Here is a 23,383-nt window from a genome sequence, read left to right on the forward strand (position 1 = left end):
CTTTCCCCATAGATTTTGATGTTCATCCTCCTTGAGGATGTTTTATTTGGGTGAAATAATAGAAATTGGAATGTGGGAAACATACTGTGAAAAGCAGAGAGTTAAACTAAAGAGAAAGCGGCTTCCCTCACTTGTGTCTTTCCCTCATCTCTTCAGCACGTCCCACCACCTCTGAAGAACTAGACATGGATAAGCCAAATCCAGTCAGATCAATGATCTCCATGTGCCTGCTTTGAACAGCACAATGAGACTAGAGCCAGAAGCTCACTTTAAAATTAGCTATGAAGAACAGAACATTTGAAGGTTTTGATATGAAGAACTGGACAGTTTTAAATGACCCAAAATAAGGTAATGGAAGTATCTCCTGCAGTGAAATATCTTTACAAATCTAGAATGGAAATTTCTAATAGTTATGTAATGTTCCATTTTATCTCACTAGTTGTGTTTCCTTTAATATGTATCACCAGTTATCCACCCTTATCAATCCAGTAAAGCCGGTTTCCAAACTTATACAGTTCTGAAGACTTGCGAATACTTTATGTACATATATTTCCTTCATCTAAAAGTCAGGATAGAATCACTATCATCTTATAAAAGAGTTGCAAGTATAGTACAATGAAGTAGTCTATGTTAGCATAGCATAATAAACTATAGTGGGAACTGTGCAAGTCACTGGAGACTAAGTTGCTGATTGATTCCTCCTCTCCCCGCCTACAGTGATGGTTTTCTACAGAGTTTTAGTTGCTACATTACTATTAGATTCTCAGATCTCATTCTGGTTTCACTAGTTATTCTTTATATCGTCTATTAAAACTTTGGTACAAAATCACAGATGTTAATTGTTACACCTCTTTAGTCTACTCCAATAAAGCAACATGTCTTTGACTCTCACATCCTTGATGTGATAATTACAAGGATTGTTTTGGGAAATGTCCTTCCACTTGAGGGTATTGAGGTACCAGACCTTTGTCAGAAGTCTCTATAAAGTTCCATTCTTCCGCCCTGTCATGTGGCACAAGGATTTTGTTCACCCTTTTACATTCACTTCTTTCTGTGCCATAAAAATTTTACTACAGATTTAGTGGTTAAAAGTGAATGTTTGCTCCATATCTATAGATATGAGAAGCCTTCAATGAGTGTATCAGGCCCAAATCAAGGTATCAATACTGCACAGTTCTTCTGGAGCTTTGTCTTCTTCCTTTTTCTCTTCTTTTCTTTCCTTCCTCCCTTCCTCCTCCCCCTTCTTCTACTTCCTCCTCCTCCTCTTCTTCCTCTTTTTTTTTTTTTTTTTTTTTTTTTTTCAAGACAGAATTTCTCTGTGTACCCTTGGCTATCTTAAACAGGCTTTGTAGACCAGGCTGGCCCTGAATTCACAGAGATCTGCCTGCCTCTGCCTCCTAAGTGCTGGGATTACAGGTATATGTCACCTCGCCCAGCTGCTTTCTTCTTTCTTTGCATTTTCTTGACTTATGCTCCCCCTTTCTGTGTCCAGAGCCAGTAACTGCCCCGAGGCCATCACTGCTTTTTACCACAACTCCTTCTCTTAATTCCTGTTTCCCCTTCCATGATTAAGGATCCTGTAATGCCCTGAACTCAGTGATCAACCAGGACAGTATCCTGCATTAAGATCCATAATCACATCTGTAAAGTCCCTTTTGCTACCTAGCTAACACATTGGCAGGTCCTAGGCAGGAGAGTGTGGGCATCTTGCTGAATTCTGCCCATCATATTTTTCATAATATTCACTGAAAACACTTTATGAAAATGTTGTTTGCAAATTTTCTGTACTGTAAAGTTACTTTCTCCCCCTCACTGCTACTAATAACATTCATAGAGGGATGTCATTGGGATTGTATAACTGTCTGATATGTATGCTTGATTTTAGACCCATGTATAATTTTATAGATTATAAAAAATTAAATGTTATTTCTAAAATAATTATTTCAACAACAAAAAGACAGGCAAACAAACAAATCTCTTGCTCCAGGTTCATGTCATATTTTCTCTGTGACATCCTTAAATCACCATTTTTCCAAGAAGCAACTGCTTTCCCTTTTAGTGGGAAATGATACTTAGAAACAAATAACTAGAAACACAACCTCACAATAAATTCCCTGATTCTTTGGCTCTTACAATCTCTCTAAGGCTAAGCTATGGGCATGTTTTCTAGATAGAGCCATTGGAACTGGGGGCCACAACTCTGCATTTTATTGATTGTGGTTTTCCCTAGTATTCTTAATCTGTTTCATAGGGACATTTCCTTGATGAGGGATGAAGGATACACTCATCTGTGGGTATACTGACACATGTTTTTAGATTGTTGTTGTTGGTTCTTCCGGTTTAATAAATTAGTGGGTGTAGAGTCTCTTTCAATAACCGTGGCTTCACTAGCACTGAGTACTTAGTTAGGTGTCCAGTACTAGCCATGATTTCCCTATTGTTGACCAAGTCTTAAGTACAATTAGAATGCTGTTGGTCACTGACGAAGTATGAGTACCATTATTAGGGTTATTGTGCCGCTGCCTCACCAGCATGGCTGCCCAGATGTGAGCTGAACAAGAATGACACCAGTGGATATGACAATGGATATGGCAGGGAAAAGCCCATGAAGCCTCAACCCCACACAAAGAATGAGAGGTGGAAACTCAGGAAAGCTGGGAGCAGGAGAGGTCATTCTCAGGGAAGAGCACACCAGCTAATTTTCCAGAGCCAAGTGGCCAGCCCTGAAAACATACATATAAGTAACAACATGTGGACTTAACAAGTTATATTTAGAGACATATAATAACTAAACATGTTACATTTAGAAATATGTATGTGTGTACATATATGCATGCAATTACAATTAGTTTTAGGGAAATGGGGGGCAGGATACTCAGGAGGGTTTGGAGGAAGGAAATAGCAGTGAGAAATGTTGTAATTATAATCTCAAAATTTTAAAAACGAAGAACTAGGCACTAGGTATGGTCAGTATGTTGTAATTTTCAGGCCCTCTGAGTGAGCAGGACTTTAAACAGACTGTGTGGGAATAGTTATGTGGCTTTATTCATAGATGCTCAGGCTGACATCACCACTGTCTTCACCAAGAGAATGCATGAATATTGTGATGCATTCATACAATGGAACAATGCAATATAGGCTAGTATGAAAAAGAAAAAGGGTGCATGCTGAGGAGACGGCTCTGTGGAAAAGTGTTAGGTAGGCATCCTTCAGGGCCTAGTTCTGATCTTTGCCACCCACATGAAAGCCAAGTGTGACCACACACATTTAAAACTATAGCTCGGGGAGGGAGGAGAAAGGTGGATTCTGAGGGCTCACTGACTAAATTGGCTGTCTGTGCAAATTGGTCAGAGAGACCTTGCCTCAAAAAATAAGGTGCAGAGTGACAGAAAAAGCCTCCAAATGCACATTCATAAGTGAGCAAACCTGCACACCCTGTTCCTAAAATAAACATAAACAAAGAAGAAAAACAATTTATACCATATAATTAATATATTCCAAAATCAATTTGTTGAATGGATTGATTCAGACATGAAAACATTTAATGAATCCACTTATATGATGCCAAAGAGTAGACAAGCTTAAACTTTGGTAAGAGATCACAGTGGCTATCTGAGGACTGCAACTGTGTAGAAGGAGATAGTAACTTTATTGCCATTATGGTAATATTTTATTCTTTAGTTGAGATGTTGATTGTATAGGTATAGTCATGTAAAACTTCAAATGTTCACCATACAAAATGTAGATTTTAATCCACTTAAAGTAAGCCCGTGATAGGCTGATTCAACATGGAAGACAGCTTTTGTGCCTCACTGTGTCCTTTCTCCTTGACCTCATTATGCCACTTTGAGGCATGCAGTAAGGCTCTCCAGAGAAACAGACTCTCTGAGTGTTTACATTGAAGAATTGAGTTCTGAGGTGAGAGGGGCTGAGTAGTTCCATTGTCTACCATTCATAAGAAAGAAAAACTGGCAGTACAATTCAGCTTGTGTTGTAAGGCCTAGAAAGCAGGACTAATGGTAAATTCTAGCTAGGCATATACTCATCTTTTCTAACCTGACTATGCTGGCATGGCCTACTTCCTAGCCACATGGCTCATTATTTGCCATCTTACTCTGTGACCTCTTTGTTCATCCATATTCTCTTAGTGATGCTCTCAAGGTCAACTTCTTGCCCCTTGTTCTCCACTTGGGACCCCCTCACTGGGACTGGAATCCTGCCTCAGTTCTCCTCCTCAGCTATAGGCTCTTTAACCCTTTATAAACCAATCAGAAGTGATGAGGAACAATTGTTACACAACATTGAGCTAGGAGATGCTTCAATAATAATGACAATGCCAAGTCACATCCAGATTTCTGGGCACAGAAACCAGCATTTGAATACATAGTATACAAAATATCCTCCAATAATTTAAGGAATGGCTAGCCAATGATGGGCCCAACTTGAGACCCATCCCATGGGAGAGAGCCAACTCCTGACATTATCAAGGACACTCTACCATCCTAGCAGATAGAAGCATAGTGTAAGTGTTTTCTGAGAAGCTCCTTTCAGAAGCTTATGGAAACAGATGTGGAGACCCACAGCCAAATAATAGATGAAGTCTTGTTTAAGAGTTGGGGGCAAGGATTGAGGGAGCTAGAGGGGTCAATGATACCACAAGAAGACCTACAGGGTAAATTAATCTGGGCCCATGGAGGCTCACAGAGACTGGACCACCAACCAAAGAGCATGCATGGGATGGACCTAGACCCCCTATACATATGTAGCAGATGTGTAGTTTGCTCATCTTGTAGGTCTCCTAACAATGAGAGTAGGGGTTATTTCTGACTCTGTTGCTTGCCTTTGGATCTCTTTCCCCTATAGGGCTGGGCTGCCTTGTCTTGCCTCAGTGGGAGAGGATGCAGTTAGTCCTGCTGTGAATTGATGTGCCAGGGTTGGTTGGTACCCAAGAGGGTCCTCCTCTTCTCTGAGGAAAAAGGAAAGCGAAAATGGGGGAGCGGGGTGTAAAAGTGGCATTGGGAGGAGAGGAGGAAGGGAGCTGCAATTGGGATGTAAAGTGAATAAAAAAGTAAATTAATAAAAAACTAATAAACTCCTAAAATTAAAAAATGGTGAAATATAATAACAAAGGTCAACTTCCTTACAAACTGGTAGATCCCCATGGTCTTTATGAAGTACATGCATCTAGAATGAGAAAGAACTTGACATTTTAATGGGGTTAGGACATTGTAGCTGAATCTCAGTAGCTCAAAACATCTCCTTACTGATAGGCATCCTCTAGCATTCATTTCCTTTGCTTAGGAATATATTCTAAACCCAAATGTATGCTAGTTCTATGAGAGAGATTTAAGTAGTCATCTCACACCACAGTTACCAAAATGGTATTCCACATGCAAAAAAATCAATTCATTTTTCATTAGGAAGAATGAAAGATTATTGATTACTGCAAATTTCGGCCTGAGAAATCTATTCTACTCCTTTCCTAACCATTTCCTGGCCACTGAAGTTTTTTCCAACGGTACACCAGGCTAGAACAGAACCTGTGTTCTGCTGTGGAACTTGAAGCAAAAGACCAACAATAAACAACTTTCCTTGTTGGGAGTGGCCATCTTTCTTACCTAGGCTCTTTTCTCTACCATATCTCCTTGCTGCTAAGGCTATAATTTGTTTCAGCCCATTATTTCAGATCAGCCAGGCAATGTCTTTGTGGAACTAACTAGAGAAAAGCTTCCTAACTTAGACAAAGCCTATGAACCTTTTAGTTTCTTGGTGCCATGGCCTCACGACTTCTGTCTTGCTTTTCATCTTCAGTTTTCTTGGCTGTCTTTATACCTAGTTGTCTGAACCTCTGGTAGTTCTCTCCTGTTCTATAACATGGTGCTGATGACTAGTCAAGACTTTTACAGGATCAATTTACAAAGTTCCCTCTAGAATTGTCCAGGGGGTTCCGTTCTAATCCTCTGCCTCCTTTGGTCTCCACCTGTACCAGTCTTCTGACTGACTTTATATTCTGGACTTCACTGCTCATGGATCATGACTTATGATTACTTTCCTATTGTTTCTGGTCGTTCTTCATCTTCTTATCCTTACTTTCATCTTCTGACCCCTTGGTCTGGGTACTATCTCTGGATAAAATAAATTGGCATCAGAGTACTAATGTCTCCCATATTGTTTGTCTTTTGTTTTGTTTTGTTTTTTCCTAAACTCTTTCAAGATAAGGGAATGTAGAAGAAGAGAGTTTTGAAATGAAACAGTATTGCCTGTTAATATTTGAGTGTGAAGATCAGCTTCCTTCCTCCTCCAATACACTTTAGGCTGACCGTGGAGAAGTAAAGCTTAAGCAGATCACAAAATAACAACGTCTTCTCTGAAAGATAAAGATTGTTTGCTTGGCAGGTAGCTTCCAACTGCAACCTTCCTGAATGTGCGTGGTAGATGAGAAAGACCGTGTTAGTGAGATGATGTGGAACTTGGCTAGCCCTGACATTTCCTAAAGAGGAGAATCACAGTGTCACAAGGTGACAGTGCCTAGAGACAAAAGATATTGGCTCAAAGGCAGCATAAAATGACATTACCTTTTCAAAGGCTCTGGCCACTGAAAACTCTTTTGATTATAATTTAGCTTCCAAAGTAGCATTCCTATAGGTAAAGAAGGCATAGGCCATGGGAACAGGGCAATACAAACTTCCACTTGCAAATCACTCTACATGTATTGAAGTTTATATGTCAGTATTGGTGAACTAAGTTAGAAGGGGTGCTCTGTACACCACGTTGGTGAGCTTTAAGGGCTAGGAGCCAGATGTGTCAGAGTTTAAGGCAATACCATGATGCTGGAAGCGCAATGGGCAGCTTACCTCAGCTTCCTCCAGACCTGTGCTGTGGTGTGAACCCAGTTCTTTCATAGTTCACAGTATCAGATTCATCATGTACGTCCATGCCACACACTTCATAATCTCTTTCTTGCTTCCACCATAGGGTGAAAGTAGCAGCAAACAAGGGCCATTGTGACATCACATGGGAAATTAGACAAAAGAAAGGATTACAAAAAGGAAACTGCCCTTTAAAGTCTCATTCTGAACAAAAGCTTCTGCCAGTTACTGTTTAGGTTATGTGGTGGTTGTTACTCTCACAAAAGGAAGTCAAGCATCCCTGAGAAATAGAACTTGAGCTACCCAACACGTTTACTAAAGTGTAATGGGCTGCCTTGGTCTTGACAAAGGAGATTTGATAGCATGTTCTTGAAGTGTTCCAAAGAGGAACTAATCGCTTGGGGAGAATCTGATAATAAAGGCGGGGCTCATCACATGTCTGTTACAGAACATACAGTCTACCTTGGGTTAAGCCAGTCATATGTCATTCTTATGACCATAATTACTTCAAATAATGGTGTATAAAGCAGACCAGAATAGTACTACTTAAAATGGCACCAGAAGAGCTCAAAGAGAGGTAACAAAACTGCAATCTAGGGAAAATGTCAGAAGAGACATCTTTTCTCCCTCAGATGTTGAGATCTAACATAAATTTTGTTTTATAGTATCTATATGATTGCTACTAGTAGGGAAGGCTAATAGATAGATTTGAGAATGAGAACTGTTCTATTTTACACAGGGCAGAGTGACTAGATGGAGGGATTGGGGTTTTGATAGCATAGAATTCTTTATTCTTATAGCCAAATTGAGTTGATGTCTTTCTTATATAAAATGATTGTTAATGAATGCAACAATTAAAAGTATTTTAGAGAACGAATGTAATACAGTTCTACTTGATGTCACCTGTGTATTACTGTTTGTTGGTATAGGAAAGAGCCTCTTGAAATGACTGGCCTGAGTTCTTTAATGTCTCTGAATAGATCTGCTGTGAGTACTTATACCATTTCCTTTTGATTTTGAAGATATTCCTGAAATTATTGTTCTTCTAATTTATTTTTGCTTGAGAACAGCTCAGGCCAGTTATATAGGACCTAATGTAAAATCTGATTAATAAAGTGCTTGTTGCACCAAACATTAGGTAGAGCTTGGGGAATCCCGTGGAAGAGGAGAAGAAGGATTGTAGGAGCCAGAAGTGTCAACAACACCACAAGAAAGCCGATAGAATCAACTAACCTGGGCCCATAGGGGCTCACAGAGACTGAACCACACCAATCAGGGAGCCTGTGCAGGACTGACCTAGGCCCTCTGCGCATATGTTACAGTTGTGTAGCTTGGTGTTTGTGTGGGACTTCTTTTTTTTTTTTTTTTTTAATATGATGCAGTCATATCTCATTCTTACAAGCATAGTTACTGTATTTGAAGTATCTGGTGTATCTGGCATATAACCAGACCAGAATAGTAATATTTAAAATGGCACCAAGGGAGCTAAAAGAAAGATAACAAAAATGCAATCTAGGGAAAATGTCAGAGAGACATTTTCTACTTGTAAAAATTAAATGCAGGTTTATTGGGAGCAGCTCTCAGCTGCCATTCAGGGCCAGGAGGGATGGAGGGAGAGGGGGAGGCATGTGCAGAGAGAGGAGAGAGGGAAGGAGGAGAAGAAGTGGAAGAGAGATGCAGAAAGAGAGGAGAGCAGAGGAGAGTCCTGTGGGACTTCTAACAGCAGAGAGCAGAGCCTATCTCTGACTCTGTTGCTTGCCTTCGGGACCCTTTCTTCCTGTTGCACTGCCTAGTCTAGCCTCACTAGGAGAGGATGCACCTAGACTTACTGCAACTTGATATGCTAAGGCTGTTGGATATCCATGGGAGGCCTCCCAATTAATGAAGAGAGAGGAAGGAGTGGATGGAGGGGGGGGGGGAGGGGGGAGGAAGACTTAGAAGAAAGGAGGGAGGGGAAACTGCAATATGGATGTAATGTAAATAAATAAACTAATTAATAAAAATTAAGTGTTTGTTGAGTAATAACTGTTTTTTAAATAAAATTTAGACTCCTTTTAAGGACAAGAAGATGACTTCATGCAGTCACTTCTTAAGTAACCATAATTTGGAAAGCTTTCATTCTGTGTATCAACAGAGACCACAGGAGATGCTTTCTGCTGAGCACTGTGGAAGTCACTAACAATCTGGCTTGTCTCCATTTTTTCTCAGTCAACACTCTCATACCCATCCCCACTCTGTTTCCAGTATGTCCATGTTTTCTCAGAATAGCTATGAAATCATGTAATTAGCCTCGAAGCCAGCCATGCTGACACAGTCATTGGCATAAGTGCAGAAAAATTGATCAATGTATTTCTAAGAAAACACTCCAAAACAGCCAAGACTGCTTCTAAACAGCAAGGAGAGTCTCCAGTGTGCGTTTACGCCACGTTTCTTTTATTGGCATGGGGAAGGGCCGGTGAAAGCTGTCTTCACAATGACTTGGAGAATGCTTAACTCCTAAATGGAGGAAACACCCATTTACTCACATTTCTGCACGTGCCACATGGTTTGTTCATTATTTAGCCGTAGTGGGTGGACCCTGGGGGAGCTTCTGGACTCAGAAAAAGTCTACAAGTTAAGGTATTTTATAGGAAAGTGGTGAAAGGGTAGGTGAGGATGGCAGAGGATTTTCACTCAGAATGAATGGCAAAATACAGGAAATGAGATTTTCCCTTTGAAGGTCAACCTACAAAATCAATCCATACAGACTCGGAGTTAGGCATTGAAAAGGTTATGCCAGAAGACAGAGAGGCTCACACACAAAAAAAGACAAGATAGAATAATAATCGGTGACGTATGTAGTAGGTCAATTCCATTTTTATGGAGATGCTATGTGTACTTCACCGTGGTTTTGGAGGTTTGAGAGGGATGAGCACTTATTTTTATCAGAGCTCAGTTCTTTCTCCCTGTGATTAGAGGAAAGGGACTAGTGTTTTGGGGCCCATGGTCGGCTTCCCTGCGGGGCATCCAGGCACCTAAATGTACAGAGGCTCGACTTGAAGGAATGAAACAGAATGAAGCTTAGCTGGGCAGGTCGCATCTGCAGTACGTGGTGGTGGTGGTGGTGGGGGGGGGGTTGCAGTTTCTGATACAGCTCTTCCATTGATACAGCCCCTTTAGTGACACAGCTCCTCCTTATTGAGGGGTGAATAAGGGTTATATAAACCTTGGAGAAGTGGGTAGGGATTTTTAGGTATAGAGATGAATTCCGGGTACTAGGCTATGAGAATTGAGGCGGCAAAACTATGTGGTGCAGAAGCATAGGCAACCACAGGCCCAAAACAGGGAGGGAGCAGTCTCAAGATCTAGATTTTCAGGGTTTGGACAAAGTTCAACCTCACTGTAGCTCTAGCCAGTTTCCCCAGCCTTGCAGTGACGTGCCTCATAGACCAGGGAGCAGGAGCTCACAAAGGAAGCTATCCATTGCTGTCCTTTCTGCAGCGTCTACTCTCCCCCGGCACTACATGAGTGCTAAGGAAACTGTAGCTCCTTTATTCTTCCAAAAGTCCTGTGCAATGGGAAGTGCTGCATTTCCATTTTTGCAAATTGATAAGCTGGCACCAAAAATGTGCGTGTGAGTATTTTCAAGATTAGAGTTAACCGGTGGATAGAAGTTGGACCCAGGAGGGATCGCAGCCCGCTGTGCGGCAGAGTCTGGAGCCCCCCCCCCCCCCATCACTACTGGGCATCCTCTATACATGCTGTTGTCTATGGAGTGTGAGCGGGCTGAGCAAGCTTCCTGGTTTCCTTTTCGGTCAGAGCTTTCCTATTATAAATTAGTCATCTCACACTTTTTAGTCTGTACAACTATTTATAATCATAAATTCGCATGGCTGAGGCTTTATAGGAGAGCACATTACTCACTTATTTGAACATTCATTTAATTTCATGTGTTTGTGCACCACATGTTTCCAGGGCCTATGGATGCCAGAAGGTTATGAGCCAACATATGGGTGATGAGACGCAAACCCAGGTGCTCTGCAAGAGCAGAAGATGTTCTTAACCACTGAGCCGTCTCTTCAGCTACAGTCCACATTAAAAACAAAAACAAAAACAAAAACAAAAACAAAAAACCAAAAAAAACTTCACACATCTTTCAAGAAAAAACTTAAAGAATTTTTTATGAATGGGGTTTTATTTTTCACATAACTTTGTAAAATGCCTTTTTATTTTTGGAGAGCACTGCATAGAATTTTTCTTCTATTTCAGCGAGGCGGTAAGTTATATTGATTGACTTCCGGTGTTAATGACAACCTTGCTTTTCTGGGATAAACTACATTTGGTTAAGCGGTGCGCTTCTTATATATTGCTAGATTCTTCTCCTATGAAAGACAGGACTGTAATCCATTATTGAGTGAATGGGGTTCACATCGTCCCTTTATTGTGTTTTGAAGTGTCTGTTGAGATCTGTAGTGCCTGTTCTCCCATAGTTCTCCATATTTATTGCACTGCCAAGTCAGGAATTATGGGAAACTGTAGCAAGTTTGCATAGATTCTGGAGGCCCCTGGGTCAGAGGGAGGCAGTGTAGTACAGCAGCTCAGATTCTGACTCAAACAAATGCATTTCTGGGAGATGACTTTAATAACTGCATCCAAATATTTATCTAAGCATTCAGCACCAGACATCTTAAGGTTGCAACTTGGTGGTAGCTGTTTCTCTTAAGAACTTTTAGTACAGTACCTGAATATTTTCAGTAAGGGTGTCTGAGTCTTGGAAAAATCTGCTGGATGTAATGAACTTTGTCATTATTTTAGCAGGACTCTAATCCAGTGAGGCTGCCTCTGTGCCACTGGTCCAGCTTTTGGAGCCTGGATCCATGCCTTGTGTGTCACTGAGCACCAGGCTGGTACCTGGGTGTGGTCTACACTGTCCTTCACCTCTAAAGTTTTCGCCATTTTTATTTGGAGCTATCTTCAGCGTATATGTATCTCCGGAGTGAGCTTAAGAACTGTGATGGCTCATAGAGAAGTACACACACACACACACACACACACACACACACACACACACACACACACAGGGTGATGGCTCATAGAGAAGTACACACACACACACAGGGCCTCATTCTTTAGGGCCTCATGATGTCCAGTTCTACCGAGTTTGATTTCTCTCAGGTGTCTGGTTAGATGGCTGCACTGACAGAATTTTAGCGTCCTGACAGCAAGTCATGTTACTGGGTATTTGTAGCACTCTTTAGGGGCCTCTTTCCTGCTCTTGTTACTAGAGAAATGAGCTTTTGCCGAGACCTTATGAGCTCACATGATTCCTACTGCTAGGTCTTCTTCCGGGGCATTGTTGAAATGGAGACAAAGAAAAACCAAAGCAAATCCAGATATTTCTTGTGTAATTCTTGATATTCCATTTCAGGGCACACCTCCTTCAGTCTTCTGATCAGGGAGAGTGTTTCTACTAGAAGTTTTCCTGCACATCTCACTGAGGTTCCAGGATTTGGAGTACACTCAAGACTAACCTGAAAAACTGAACCGTGTACAGCTTTCCTGGTTTGGGTTTTTGTTTTTTTGTTTTTTTAATTCATCAACACAGCTGGCCTCATTTCTTTCCTTTCTTTCTTATATTATATATGTATTTTTATTTTGCTTTTCACTAATCATACATTCTTTTCTAACACAATATAATCTGAATGCAGTTTCTTCAAAGTCACTAGGAAGTTATTATTTTTTCTTTTTTCCTTTTTTTATTATTAATTTATTCATATTACATCTCAGTTGTATCCTCCCATTCCTCCCTCTCATCCCTTGTATCCTCCCATTCCTCCCTCCCTCCCGCTTCCCCTCTATTCCCCTCCCCTATATCTGTGACTGAGGGGGACCTCCTCCCCCTGTATATGCTCATAGGGTATCGAGTCTCTTCTTGGTAGCCTGTTATTCTTCCTCTGAGTGCCACCAGGCATCTCCATCCAAGGGACATGGTCAAATATGGGGCACCAGAGTTTGTGTGAAAGTCAGATCTCCGTCTCTACTTAACGGTGGAGAATGTCCTGTCCATCGGCTAGTCTGGGTAGGGGTTCGAAGTTTACTGCCTATATTTTCCTTGACTGGTGTCATAGTTTGAGGAGGACCCCAGGGCCCAGACCTGCCTGTAGTTTTCTAGGACCCTCTGGATCCTTCTATTTCCTCATTCTCCCAGGCTTCTCACACCTAAAGTCTCAATAGGATGTCCTCCCCTCTGACCCACTTTCCTGGTAGGTAAAGTTTTTCATGGGGACATGCCCCTTGGGCTAGTGTCTTGATATAAGTGAGTATATACCATTTAACTCTTTTTGCTTCTGGGTGAACTCACTCATTATGATAATTTCTAGTTCAATCCATTTGTCCATAAATTTCGGAAGTTCCTTGTTTTTAATAGCTGAGTAGTATTCCATAGTGTAAATGTACCACAGTTTCTTTATCCATTCTTCTACCGAGGGACATGTAGGCTGTTTCCATGTTCTGGCTATTATGAATAAGGCAGGAAGTTATTATTTTTAAATTCGCTTTCTAGAGTTGTAAGGAGAGTTATGGTGGCTTCACACCATTTTAAATGGAACCAGAAAATACTTCAATGTCTCTTAAATTGAGCTGTTTCCTCATGAGTGATCTGATAAATTCAATATGATGCTGTGGTGTAAGAAACCCTAATCCATTGGAGTTGCTGATTCATTTATTTATTAACAAAATGCTTGAGTGGCAACTATGTTCTATGTGTTAGAATACATGTATAAATACTCATGCACTTTTTTCACTGTCAGGTACAGAAGATAGAGAAACCAGTAACTGGTACAGAACAAAAGCTATAGTGGCTTATAAGTTATTATTGGTCTTATTTAGAAAGAAAACAATGTTAAACTCAGCGATGTCTCTCTTTTCTCTCACCTTACATTCTTAGGTTTGGAGAAAGGGGCTAAAAAGAAAGAAGGGGGAATATAGAAATACATAGGGAAGATAGAACAAAAAGTATATTAGTGAATCTACTCCTCAACTTAATGCCTCAATTGTCACTCACAAGGTTATTTTTAATTACTGGTATAGAATTTTGTATATAAATGCAAAATAAGTTCAATTCTAAGTACAGTGGTATAGAATTCAAATGTAAGATTATTCTTCACACACATATATAAATATTTCTACCCTAATATGAGGTATTGTACCCATATAACTCAATTATAATGCAAGGTTTCCTTCCAAAATTTTGAAAGTGCTAATGCAAACTGTTTAGGATAAGTCAGTTTTACAAATTAATTGTTAGATGATCAAATCATGGCCACGTCAATCAGTAGTCTGTAGTAGTAGTAGGTGCAGCAGATAGATATGATTCTATAGAAAGATAAGGTAGGATAGTTAGATAAGGTCTCCAAAAACCTCAGAGACGTGCAGATTATGGCTTTTAAAATGTTTTTATTATTTTGAAGATTCACTGACAGTTAGACACGTTAATTCCTGGCAACACCCAGCCTACCTCAAAGAGGATGATGACATCAAAGAACCTCCTTATAGAGATGGCTTCAAATGTGGCAAATTAGCCACTGGACAAAAGGTCCTCACTTCTACCACAGACAGAATTCTGCCTAAAGAAGGGCAAGCTTAAACTATAGAGCAACAGTAATAAAAGCAGCATGGTACTAGCATAGAAATAGTCTATTTGATCAATGGAACCGAATTGAAGACCCAGAAATAAACCCACATACCTATGGACATTTGATTTTTGACAAAGAAGCCAAATCCATACAATGGAAAAAAGATAGCATCTTCAACATATGGTGCTGATCTAACTGGATGGCTACATGTAGAAAAATAAAAATAGATCCATATCTATCACCCTGCACAAAAACTGAAGTCCAAATGGATTAAAGACCTCAACATAAAACCAAACTAAATCTATTTGAAGAAAAAATGGGGAAGAACCCTGAGCTCACTGGCACAGGAGACAACCTCCTGAACAGAACACCAACAGCCCAGGCCCTAAGGTCAACCATCAATAAACGGGACCTCGTGAAACTGAAAAGCTTCTGTAAGGTGAAAGGCACTGTCAACAGAACAAAACAACAGCCTACAGACTGGGAAAGATCTTCACCAACCCTACATCTGACAAAGGGCTAATATCCAAATATTTATAAAGAACTCAAGAAATTAGACATCACCAAACCAAATAACCAAAATTTAAAAATGGAGTACTGAACTAAACAGAGAATTCTCTACAGAGGAATATCGAATGGCTAAGAAACACTTAAAGAAGTGCTCAACATCCCTAGTTATCGGGGAAACGCAACTCAAAATGACTCTAAAATTCCATCTTACACCTAACCGAATGGCTAGGATCAAAAACTCAGGTGACAGCACATGCTGGTGAGGATGTGGAGAAAGGGGAACACTCCTCCATTGCTGGTGGGAGTGCAAACTTGTACGACCACTTTTGAAATCAGTCTGATGCTTTCTCAGGAAATTGGGAATAGCTCTACCTCAGGACCCAGCCATACCACTTCTGGGAATATACCCAAATGATGCTTCATCATACAACAAGGACATTTGCTCAACAATATTCATAGAAGCTTTATTTCTAATAGAATCTGGAAACAACCTAGACGTCCCTCAACCAAAGAATGGATAAAGAAACTGTGGTACATCTACACAATGGAATATTATTTAGCTATTAAAAACAAGGAAATCTTGAATTTTGCAGGCAAATGAATAGAAGTGGAAAATATCATCCTGAGTGAGGTAACCCAGATCCAGAAAGACATGCATGGTATATACTCAATCATAATCGGACATTAGCCACATAATACAGGATAACTACACTACAAAACAGAGTCAGAAACATCAGCCAAGGACCATGTATGATGTGGACCTAGACCCACTGCTTGGATGTAGTAGCACAGTCTCCTTGTGGATCCCACGTGTGGAGAGTAGGAACTACTTCAGACATGCACTCTAGCACCAAACTTACATCACTTCTCCCTGGCAATATGGCCTTGCCAGCCTACAGAGGAAGAGGTTACAGCTATTACAGATGAGATTTGATAGGCTGAGGTCAGATATTAGGGGAATAGTGCTCCCCTGTCTGAGTACTAAGGGAGGGAGGGAGAGGGGATGGGGGAGGAAGGGGGATCGGGAGGGAATGAGGGAGGGGGCTACAATCATGAAGTAAAGAATTTAAACTGCAGACCAAGCAGGTAACTTATGTTGCTAATCCTACCATATAGGACTAGCCTTGAGACTGGCTGAAACGTGAATGTCTAGGCATAGACAATGCTCCTTGTTGGCTACAGAACCCCTAGGAATTACCATTAGATGCCATTCTTCATATGGCACGAATGAAGATTTGCAGAGGTCTTCTTTTCCTGCTCATACAAGGAGCAGAAATCCATCCTTAATTGTTCTGTGCATGACACACATCTTATACACTTATAATTTTAGGACTGTATAATGCTTGTGAGAAATACGCTTTCAGAAAAAAAGAACCAGACAGTGACAGGATGCATTCCTCACAACATACTGGACATTGACATCCTGTTTGGAGAAAGGGGTTGAAAAGAAAGAAGGGGGAATGTAGAAATAGAGAAGATAGAACAAAAAGTATATTAGTGAATCTACTCCTCAACTTAATGATGTAATTGTCACTTGCAAGGTATTTTTAATATCCTGGTATAGAATTTTGTATATAGATGCAAAATAAGTTTAATTTTAGATACAGTGGTTTAGAATTCAAATGTAAGATTATTCTTCACACACTGTGTGTGTGTGTGTGTGTGTGTGTGTGTGTGTGTGTGTGTGTGTGTATAGTGAGTTATTGTACCCATATAACTCAATTATAATACAAGCTTTACTTCCAATGCTTTGAAAGTGCTATAGCAAGCTGTTTAGGAGAAATAAGTTATACAAATTAAATGTTAGTCGATTAAATCATGGTCATGTCAATTGCTAGTCTACTTTTATCACAAGAATATACATCTTAGATCCAGCAGATAGACATGACTCTAAAAACCCCAGAGACATGAAAAATATGGCATTTAAAATGTTTTTTTTACTTTAAAGATTCATTGACAATGAGACAGGTTAACTCCTGGCAACACTCAGCCTACCTCAAAGAGGATGATGAGCATCAAAGAACCTCCTTATGGAGATGGCTTCAAGTGTGGCAAACCAGCCACTAGGCAAAAGGTCCTCATTTCTACCACACACAGAATTATTCCTTTAAAAAGGGCAAGCTTGGATGCAGGCAGAGTCGATGGCCAAACTCTGCCAAGACAAGGTAGGCAAGTCCTCAATAGTTCCTGCTTCACAAAGATGTCTGTCAGATATATTGGGCCAGAAGGCTGAAGAAGATGCTCCAACATTACAGAGAGTTTTGCATGACTGTTCAGGCAGCAAATTGTCTCTGTTATCTTCTCATTTGGAAAGCTGCTAACCTGCAATCCCTATTCCTTCTCAAGTCTCTGATGGAGTTGAAGACCAGATAGTTTAGTTTTGCAATTAAGCTTAGTTGTTTAGAGGCTAAGATATTTTTAGATCTAGATAGATGTTTTAAGTTGATAATGATGAGATATGCTAGATATTGATTTACATTCAGAATTTTAAACTCACCAAGATAGAAAAGATGTTTTCTTCAAGGCTGACAAATACAAATAGCCAAAACACTAAGAATGTAACATTTATATAATTCCTGATTGTTTCTAGCTCTTCTTGCTATACGTAGTTTGTTGTATATGTGAATAATAATATAAATGTATATGTAAAAAAAAGCTATAGTGGACCTTAAATGTATTTACTTGACAAATACTAAATAATGAATTTTCTTTCTTGAAGACCAAGCTCTCTAGAATGTGTCTTTTAAATATTCCTTTTCTCTTACATGCCTCTGTTTCTTCTACTCTTTGTACCATTTCTTATTTTATTATCCTGTCATTGATTAGTAAATTGTTGCTAAAATTACTTAAAATAAGAAACATTAGTGTATGATTTCTGTGAATCAAATGTTAAATGCATTGGGATTCAGGGTTCTTTTTTTGTTTTGAAATTTTTATACATTTATACATTGCATCTTCATCTGAAATATCTCCCTCTGTCTCTACCTCTCTTCAACTCCTCTCCAATCCCTAAAACACTTCTACTTCCCAACTGCGTGTCCATCTGTTTCATAACCTACTGTAGTTGGATTAGTGCTGCCCATACATGCATGGATGTGGGTCCATCTAATAGAGCACAGGCAGCCTACCAGTACCACACCCCGAGAAAAATGACTTTCTTCCTTACCAGCCATCAACTGTTAATAGCTTCTCAGTCTGAGGCAGGGATTTGGGAGCCCCAAGCTGGTATTTTTAACCATGTTGGTCTTGTGCATGTCATAATATACAACAGCCTTGTCATGTCCTGAAGACAACGTTTTGTTGGGGGTTGGTCTGGTGCTATGTATTCAAATGCTACATATTGGTCCCCAACATCTGTTTTCAGTCCTGATGTGTATATTCTCATGTACACCAAGTGATGTTGTGTAAACTTTGCTCTCCAGTTTAAAGCTTGATTGGTTAATAAAAATAATGAGAAGCCTGTAACTGGGCAGAAGAAAAGTGGGTGTAGCTTTGGTTCCCAGGCTTGGGGTCAAATGGGGACCACGAGACAGGAGAGGGAAGAGAGGAAGCTGGAGAGAAGAAAACTGCCCTGGGGCAATATGGACCATGATCACATAGTCATGAGGGCTGCACTGGTGGAACACAAGCAGGACAGACAGGAGCAATTATGGCAAGTAACTTGGGATGTGTAGTTGGGAAATAATAAAGTAGCTGAGAGAGTTGATACCTGCCCAGTTATTGTGCCTTAAAGCTCATTATAAAACTAAAAGGCCCCTGTGTCTTCTATTTGGGAACTAAGTGGTCTGAAGTGGGGTAGAAAGCCCAAATAGTTATTTAGGAGCAAAGGGAGTTGTAGTGAACCCCTCAGAAAAATAGTTTTGCATTAACATTTCCTAGCACTCACCCTCATTCTCTAGCTCTTGCATTCTTCCTGCTCCCCTCACTCAGTGTTCTCTGAACCTTCATGGAGTGGCAGTTTGGTACAGACATCACATGCTTCATATATAGCTGAACATTTACTGTCACTTATTCTCATCACTTTGAAGATGTAGTAGCCTCTGCATTGACAACTATTCACCGCAGTAAGAAGCAACTCTGACCAAATATGAGAGCAGCTCAAATCTATGAATAGAAACACAAATATTCAGAAGGTAATTTGACCAACATGACCATCTACTAAAGCAACATCAATAGGTTCTCACCTTGGGCCTATGACTTCCTTAGCAATGGGTATTAAGCATGTTTACAGGACCAGGCATGAATTTCCTCCCGCAGAGCTGGCCTCAACTCCAATAAGAGATCAGTTGGTTACCTCAATAAATTGTCTTGTCCCTATTGTACCAGCATGCACATCTTGCCAGGTAGGTCACCTTTTAGCATTAAGGGTCTAGAGATGGTTAAGCAAAGACTGATCCCTCCTCCAGCAACCTGCATAGCACCTTCTATGAAATCTAGTCAGCACAGAATGCACTTTCTAATCAGTCTTATATTAAGTTATGTCTTGTAATGAAAGAGTGTGGTATCTTCAACAACAGCCTCTTACCACATAGTTATGGTAGTCCATATGTGAGAGCCAGGGAGATATCTCAGTTGGTAAAGCCATTTGCTGCCAAGCCTAACACTTGAATTCAGACCCCAGGTCACACATAGTGGCGAGAAAGAGGTGGCTTCTACAAGTTGTCCTCTGACCTGTATGTGTCTCCTCCCATGTGCGTGTGTGTGTGTGTGTGTGTGTGTGTGTGTGTGTGTGTGTGTGTAGGAAGCACTTATATTTTATTATAATATGTCTTATGCTATTCTTGCTTGGTCGAAACATCTTTAGACATCAGGTCAATGCATAATGCATTTTTTTCTACTTTTGGGGGTGTGGGATGTTTTATCAGAATAAAGTATTTTTTATCTCTCAGAATCATGTTAGATATAATTTTAAAGTATATGGGGCATTTCTGGGAGAACCTTATCAATTCAAAATCGTATAATCATATATGCGTTAGCACATGGCTAGGCGGTGTTCATCAGAATCACAGCAAGGCATCGCTGTCATAGAAAACAAATACATTACATGTCCATTATAGACTCTGCATCATGGGGATCATCTCTAATAGAAGGAATTAGTAACAGCAGGATTCCAGCATTATACAAACGAGAATGAGACCACTACTCACAATCTTCTACTTACTAAGTTTGTGCCTACTTCTGATTTTAATGGACAAGTGTATCTTATCCAACAAAATGCCATCTGAGTTTATTTTTTTCTTGATTTCTTAAAAATTCTTAGTTTAACAAGACTAAATGTGGAGTCTCTCTTATATTTGTTCAGGCACTAATCAATCTGCTCCTAAAGATCATGAATGTAACTGTCCGCATTATCTTAAATGATGCAGGAGCACACGGCTCTTCTGCAGAGAGCATGTGAGGAAAGGCATGCACCTTTTCAACTGAGAATTATAAGAATTCTGAGATCAACCAAAGACAAGAAAATTGTGCATGGAACATAGAGAATTGACAAGTTCAATCTCACTTAGATCTTGGGATGTTATCCTTCATAAAAATTTCATTTGCTGAACTGAGAAATCTCTTCTGTCTGTCTGTTTGTCTATGTGACTTCTATCTGCCATTTCAGTCCTGAGCCACGTCATAATTTCCACCAGAGTTTATAGTACAATAGAGAAAACAGAAGTAAATACCAGAGGTGCCCCTTTCTCTCTCCTGTTGTTCTTTTGAGACAGTTTTGATATATCACTAGGCTGGTCTCAACTTCTCAACCCTGTCATCACCACCCCCAGGACTGTTGTATAAGCAAGCTGAATGGGGGGGGGGCAGAGTGACTGTTTATCACTCAGTGCTTTGCTGACCCATTTTGCATGCATGACTCCATCCTCAGCAAGAGGAATGATAGTGCCTGATATGGCATATTTCTCTTGAGTACACAGCACAAGGAAAAGGCTAATTTAACAATTGGTCATGGCACAAATGTCCATCAAAAGGAAGGACAGTAAAACTGCATTTTTATATATCATGCATACAAAAAGTAATCAGTTAAAAAGTATATATAGTGGTGAGGTATAACAGCTATTTTAAGCAAGGGTATAGAAACCAGGAGTACACTAAAAACAGACCTTTCATTTTCTTAAAGGCCAAGCTCGCCATCCATTTCTTTCTGTCAAGCTTCCTTGTGCTCCCAAGTTCAAGTGAAATATAAACTTAAATATAGGAACCAAGCTCCCCACACAATCACATACAATGACTAAGAAGTAGGAAATGTGCTTGCATTTGGAGAGAGAGAGAGAGAGAGAGAGAGAGAGAGAGAGAGAGAGAGAGAGAGAGAGAGAGAGAGAGAGAGAGAGAAACACCAAATGCCATGAGTCTGAAATAAACATTAAACTCCAATAGACAGGAGTCTCATGTACTTTAGTGTAGTGAATGTACTGCCAATTTCATAGACCCAGTCTTTGTGTCCTTAGAAAATGACAATTGTGACCTCTGTCCAGTAGCTTCTGGCCCTTTTTTTTTTGTCTGATTCTTTTTTTTTATTAATTTATTCATGTTACATCTCAATTGTTAGCCCTTCCCTTGTATCCTCCTATTCCTACCTCCCTCCCGCTTCCCCCTTCTCCCCTCCCCTATGTCTGTGATTGAGGGAGACCTCCTCCCCCTATATATGCTCTTAGATTATCGAGTCTCTTCTTGGTAACTTGCTATCCTTCCTCTGAGTGCCACCAGGCCTCCCCACCCAGGGGATGTGGTCAGAAAAGGGGGCACCAGAGTTCGTGTGAGAGTCAGATCTCACTCTCCACACAACGATGGAGAATATCCTGTTCATCAGCTAGGTCTGGGTAGGGGTTCAAAGTTTACTGCCTATATTCTCCTTGGCTGGTGCCTTAGTTTGGGGAGGACCCCAGGACCCAGATCCACCTGTCATAAAGTTATTCTTGTAGCTTCTGGCACTTCTAAATGTAGGTGTAGAGTGCTTCTTGCTAAAGATATTTTATAACCCAGGATTAGGCTGGCTTCCTAAGTTTGTCAGATCACTTTTATGGCATGAGTTTGGAGAATTGGGGATGGATTTTTGAAATGACTCATGGGCATCGATCTAGTTTAGCAGTGTGACTTGGAGGCAGGCACGTGGGAAGGTAGTCAGTGATCCCATAAGGGCAAGGCGTTTCTTTTTATGGTGCAGCTGCAGTACCCAGATCATGTGTCTTTAGTTGGAGCTGGGATGGGGAGATCCAGAGCATTAGTGGATGATGTCAGGGTTACTGAGATAGGGAACTGCAGTGGCTACCATGTCGGAGGCTGGCCTTTACTTTGGGAAGACTGAGTCTGCCATTGGTATTGACAAATGTTACTAACAAAATGGATTGCTTCGGACACAAATTCATTACTATTTTATGTTGGGGATGTACCAGAAGGCTGGAACAAATCTGGTATTGCCACTCATTGAGAAGGCTAGATCTTATATAATGTCTGTGCACACCATGTATAAACAAATTGTGAAGATGACTGTAAAATAGCTGTAACCGTGGGCACATAATACTTAACATTTGTACATGTGTGCATTTTGTATACAATCACAGCTTGGACCTTGGCAGGTTACTTACAGAAAGAAATTGGGTTGAAGCTGGGGATGTTGGGGTGTAGAGAGTTTGTGAAAGTAATGGCAGGTAAATATGATTCAAAGAAATTATATGAAGTTCCAAAATAATAAAATGTATCAAAAGATTATACATTAGAAAGAAAATATCATATTGTCTTTCTGAGTCTGACTTAATTTAGAATGATGGCACCAAATCCACATATTTTTCAGAAAATAGCACAATTTTCTTCTTAATGGCTGAATAACAGTCCATTGTGTACACAGCCAAGTTTTCTTTACTCATTCATCTGTCGGTAGGGACCTAGGTAAAGTACATGTCTTGATTGTTATGAATAAAGCCATAACTAGGGCAGGTTCCCCTGTTCTATGCTGCCTTTAATTCCCTGATGTATATGCACAAGCATGGTAAAGCAGCAATATATGGTAGTTCGAGTTTTAGTTAAGGAAGCTCTATATCAATTTCCATTGTGTAGGATCAACATACTTCCATCAACATTATTACAGTATTTATATGTTCCCTCCATCTGCATGCTTTCCAATATATTTTGTTTTATCAATGCTACCACTCTGATGGGGGAGATGGAATATCAATGCCATTTTGATTGGCATTTTCCTGGTGGCTAAAGATGTTGAACATTTGTTTGCTTGTTTTTTATGCATTAGTTGGCCATTTTAAGTATTTATTTAAAAGGTATTTGTTTGGCTCAGCTGGACATTCATTGATTGGATTATTTGATCTTATGTTATTGATATTTCTGATGGATCCTGTGGTCTAATCTAAGAGTATTTCCCCCATCTAAAAATATGTAAGG

The 23,383-nt window shown here is 40.1% G+C and overlaps 1 long non-coding RNA gene across 1 annotated transcript in view; it reads left to right on the top strand.

The window, feature by feature from the left end:
• LOC127194581 (uncharacterized) overlaps positions 1–23,383 on the top strand; it is a 58,713-nt gene that overhangs the window by 12,848 nt on the left and 22,482 nt on the right. Inside the window, exon 2 of the long non-coding RNA XR_007831289.1 lies at positions 157–348. This is a non-coding gene — a long non-coding RNA (uncharacterized LOC127194581). The remainder of the gene's footprint in view (positions 1–156; positions 349–23,383) is intronic.

The sequence above is a fragment of the Acomys russatus genome, chromosome 10 (genome assembly GCF_903995435.1).
Source record: "Acomys russatus chromosome 10, mAcoRus1.1, whole genome shotgun sequence".
Classification (NCBI taxonomy): Eukaryota; Metazoa; Chordata; class Mammalia; order Rodentia; family Muridae; genus Acomys; species Acomys russatus.